Here is a 5154-nt window from a genome sequence, read left to right on the forward strand (position 1 = left end):
ATGATCTGACGAAATTTACTACATAGACGCCTTTTAATGGCATTTAGATTGTAGAGTCATGCAAGCATGGAGATCTTCCTCGGCGATCACGATTATTTATGCGACGTTTCAAGTCACAATATAGTGCCCTGTTCACACCAATTTAAACAAGTTTCATTAAACGTAGTTTTTTTAAACATGGTTTTATAAAACATGTGTTGCTCAAGAACCGTTCACACTGCAGACTGGGTTAGGTATTACGCAGCCTCGTTTTGATATTAATTGTTGCCAACAAAAATAAAGACGCAATCAAAATGGCGCTCAGTTTAAATCACAATATCCTGCTGTTGTTGGCGCAGTCACGGCTGAGGGAAAACCTCAGAATTACACAAAACCGACAGAGAAACGCAGAGAGACGGTTTAATCGCTATGTCCGTCGGAGACGTCTCGTTTCATCATTGTTTTTTCGTTTTTTGCTTCGATTTCTTCTCCAACATCTTCCTGTTCGCCGTATTTGGCTAAAACCCCGGTCGCAGATATTTTGAGAAGAGACTTGCCAAGATTGGGAAGAAAAGGACTGGAATGAGAATTTTCGCATGTCTAAAGAAGCATTTAATCGCCTTTGCCGAGAACTTTCGCCACATATCTCTAAAAGGGACACCAATTACAGGAAAGCCATTACAGTGCGTCATCGAGTTGCCATAACATTATATTGGCTTGCGGACACGGCTCACTTTCGAACGATCGGAAATCTATTTGGTGTCGGAAAATCCACTGTTTGTGGTATTGTGCGACAGGTGTGCGAGGTGATAGTGAACGTTCTTCTTCCCAATTATATAAACGTTCCCCAAAATCAACATGAAGTCCAAGAAAAAATTGAAGGTTTTAAAAGTCGCGCGGGTTTTCCCCAGGTGGTTGCAGCAGTCGATGGTTGCCATGTCCCAGTCATTGGACCTCGGCAAAGTCCAGATGATTATGTTAACAGGAAGGGATTCCACTCATTAATCCTTCAGGGGCTAGTAGATTGTAATTATCTATTTCTTGATATATGTGATGGATGGCCGGGTAAAGTACACGACGCACGTGTCTTCAAGAACTCTTCATTGTTTGCCTTGTGTTGTGCCAGAGCTTTTCTTCCGCTCGACATGTCGGTGATGATATCTGGTGTACAAGTTCCTCCCCTGATATTAGGTGACTCAGCTTATGCTCTCAGCAATTGGCTGATGAAACCATATATTGATCGTGGAAATCTGACCCCGGAGGAACGCAGTTTCAACATAAAACACAGCACGACTAGAGTAGTTGTTGAAAATGCCTTTGGTCGATTGAAGGGAAGGTTCAGAAGCATTGGGAAGAGACTGGACTTAAAAGTTGAAAATGCCTGCAATGTCATCGCAGCGTGTTGTGTTTTACATAATTATTGTGAGATGCGAAACGAGTCTTTTGATGACCAATGGCTCAATGATATTCACATTCATGCTGGAGTTTGTCCAGGTGATCCAAACCAAAGGCAGAACACAAATGCTGTTGCAATAAGAGATGCAATTAAAAGATTCTTAATATAAATATTCATTGTCACGTGCATCACTTGAACATGAGTGTTCAACATAAGCATCTCTCACAGGCAAATAATCCATCAAAGAGTTTGCATCTCTAGCTCAAAAAAGTCGTTTATATGAATACTTTCTCCCTTTAAGGTTTATTGTATACAGTGCAAATAGTTTCATAAATAATGGGAGAGTCAAGATCTTTTGAAGGACACTCCTCTAAGAGGGTCAAGCAGTGTTCCATTTGTAATTACAGTTGTATAAATGAGATTTGAAAAGTAAATTGTCAATTGTGTAAATTAAAATTACTGATGGCAAACTTTGATTGTCTGTGGTATTCTTTGAAACCCCCACATTTTTTTTGAACATTTCAAAACCTGGACACCATCTGAGAACAATTAAAGATGCAGTCATTGCAAGTTTGCCATTTCACATGTGAAATAAACATATTAGCACTGAAATTATGCTAAAAAATTAGGGAGTAGTTTGAAACCCATGGTGTGACATATGCTAATTTAGCCATGCATACTACATGTTCACATAAAATACTAATTTGAGTGCAAGACTTGCATCTTCCTCTCTGAGTATTAGATGTAGGCATAAAGAAGGAGGGGGACAATCTCAGCTTTTCGATCAAAGTGTTCAGTTCGAATAGCAAGGAGATCTACTCACTCAGTGACATGGCCTCAGCTGGCATTAATGTCAGCGAAACTAATTTAATTCACTAACTTTTTGCTCTTGTTCCATTGCAAGTGACTGTGTAATTATACACCAGACTTTTTTGGTTAGTCCCTTACAAGAAAGTATAATTAAGCAAACAAACACACAGAGCTCTCTGTTGTAAATTTATCAAGGAGACTTAAAAGACATCATTCATATGACCCTCTCTCTCTGAACAACTGATGGAACCTCAGAAACAAATTTCATCATTTTAAAGGTGGATCAAAACTTTATTTCAAATATTAAATCAATTTTTCCAAAAGATCCTAACCACTGTGCACAAAAATATTCATTTATTTTATTAATTTTCTGGAGCATTTCTTAAATACTCTGGGCCAGGCCGTTCAAAGGTGGCTTAACTTAACCCAGGGTTAGTGTGAAATTTGATTTCAAATATGAAAATTTAAAAAGAAATCCATTTTCTTTTTTTTTTTGTCTACAATTTGATGATTAGATGGTCTAAAAGGAATAGGGAAAATTATCCCAAAAAAGACTCCTGAATAAAGAAATGAAGAAGCTGAATCAAAATTTAACCCCGGGTTAGTGTTAATCGGCCTCTGAACAACTAGGCTCTGCCGGAAAATTAAAAATAACACTTAAGGAAAAAAACGATTTTTATTTTCTCAAAGAAAAAAAAAAGCATATTCAATTGAAGACAACTATAGAAGACAATTAGTTCAAGTAAAGAAAAGTTAACCAGAGCATGTCAACATCAATGATCTAATCGGTAAGTTCAATATAGTTTTCTTTTTTTTCTTGCACCTTCTCCAACGACTGGGAATCGGCCATTAGATTTCGTGAAACATCGTTCAACTTACAGCATAAATAAAGCCGAAAACTAAACCAACTGAAACTGTCGCAGGTACGATCGCAAATTAAATTGTTGAAGACACGTACTTTTTATTTTCGAAGTACCTGCGCCAATTTCAGCAGAAACTCCTGGTCTTCCTTCCTTCTTCTCTCCTCCCTTTCTTCTTCTCGTCTTTCACGAGCCTCCTCTGCGGCAAGAAAACTCCTATCAGCAGCTTGTTGATAGGAAACAAATGCCTCTAACGCCTTGTCAATTTGTGTTAAGGCATCCGTCGTTGACACCTTCCGCTTCTTCGTAGCGGGTTTGAAAAATGGCTTGCCAGCATCTGTTGTTCTTTCTGTGAAGGAATACAAGAAATCTTTAAAGGCAGAAGTTAAAGTTTGAGCCAATACTTATCTCAATATTTTTGTTTAACTCCACTCATCTTGGAAGTAAAATTATCAAGAAATTTTGTTAGAGATTACAGACAACGTAGGCGCCGATATTGAAACATTTTCTTGGCCTATTGTCTGACCCTCCAATCAGCGAAAGTTTTCAAAGCTCACCTGTCAAACATTCACCCTTGTTTGGTTGAGGAAATTTGCCGGCTGTTTTGTTGTTGCTGCCGACGCTGGTGCCGACGCTGGTGCCGCCGCTGAAGGAAGGCAACTCTTCGTTTGGTTCATCGTTCTTAATTTTTTCATTGTCTTCTTCTTCGTTGTCCGCCTGAATGATAATTTTTGAAGAATTTACCACAACCTTCGGTTTGGTACATGGTTTTTTTGAGAGAAATTCATCGACTTCGTCGAAAAACGCCGGCTTCCTCTTTGGAGTCCCGTTTCCGGTCTTCTCACATTCGTCTTTGTAGGAGCGATACGCACTTACTAATGTGTGTACTCTTGTTTTGCAGGCATCTTCATCACGGTCTTCGTAGCCTGCCGCTCTAATAAAATCACTTATTTCTTGCCATATAGGCCTCTTTCTGGTACAAGATATTAATTTTCATTTGTATATTTTCGTCCCCCCACTTCTGTAGTAAAAATAACGTTTCCTGGTTTTCCCAAATCCTTCCGCGGGTTTTTTTGGCAACCGCCATCTTTAATGTGTTTAGTTAAACACGAAAGTTAAACAACCTCATTTAGGTAGTTTTATTAAACACGGTTTTAAACATGTTTGGCTACACGCGCCCGCGGTGTGAACAGGTAGTTTAATAAAACCAGTTTAGTAAAACAAGATTTAAACATGTTTAAGCTTTGGTGTGAACGGGGTATAGGTTATAGTTATTGAAGGAAGTTAACAACCTTAAATTTTGAACGGGGTATAGGTTATAGTTATTGAAGGAAGTTAACAACCTTAAATTTTGTTGTCTGAACCGTTCGAAATATATTTTCCCAATTTTTAGAAAGAGTCACATATGAGTTTAACTCGAGCTGTTCAGTTGCATTCACAAATTGTATACGTTCATTTTAAACTGTAGGTGAGTAAAATGTATAACTGTGGGTTCGAATTTATTTCAGTACAAGCTTAAGGAAATTAAAATTCTACACATCCATAGAGTTTTATACATATTAAGTTTCTCTGTTTAAAGACAGCTTTTAGAATGACTATTCGTATTTCTCATAACTGCATTATGTCTGTTTCTTGTCTGAATATGCAAACCTTTGTGACTATTCAACTGATGTGCAGAGCAAGTGAAACATTCCATAAGCTAGAAATTGACAAAACGAATCCTGTGCTTCTCACAGGCTGATAATTCAACGTGAATTAGTTATAAGAAAAAAAATAAAGTGCAATCTCTTCATTTGACTGTATCTAGTAACATTTCAATGTCGAAAGAACATTTCGTTTAATTTTAAGAACAACCTCTGGCGCTACTCTCTCTTTAAGAAGCATTTTTGTCCACTTTCCACATCATTGGAAAAAAATGAAAACGGTAATATACGCCTATTTAGTTTAAGAAGAAAGGACTCTCTTATTGAGGGAAAAAAATGTTTTAATTTAGTTCTTCCTAAAACCAAATTTCTCTGTTCAAAGACAGCTTTCAAAACGACTATTTGTATTTCTCATGACTGCGTTATGTCTGTTTCTTGTCTAAAAATGTAAACCTTTGTGAGTATT

The 5154-nt window shown here is 37.5% G+C and overlaps 1 non-coding gene across 1 annotated transcript; it reads right to left on the reverse strand.

Annotated features, from left to right (window-relative positions):
• Positions 1-1888: 1888 nt before the first annotated feature.
• Positions 1889-4306, reverse strand: LOC113667151 (uncharacterized). The gene is made up of 2 exons (XR_016188210.1): positions 3603-4306; positions 1889-3394 (listed from the first exon to the last, which is right to left on the reverse strand). It is a non-coding gene; the product is annotated as an uncharacterized LOC113667151 (transcript).
• Between the last annotated feature and the right edge of the window lie 848 nt (positions 4307-5154).

Source organism: Pocillopora damicornis, chromosome 7 (assembly GCF_964200805.1).
Source record: "Pocillopora damicornis chromosome 7, jaPocDami1.2, whole genome shotgun sequence".
NCBI classification, from domain to species: domain Eukaryota; kingdom Metazoa; phylum Cnidaria; class Anthozoa; order Scleractinia; family Pocilloporidae; genus Pocillopora; species Pocillopora damicornis.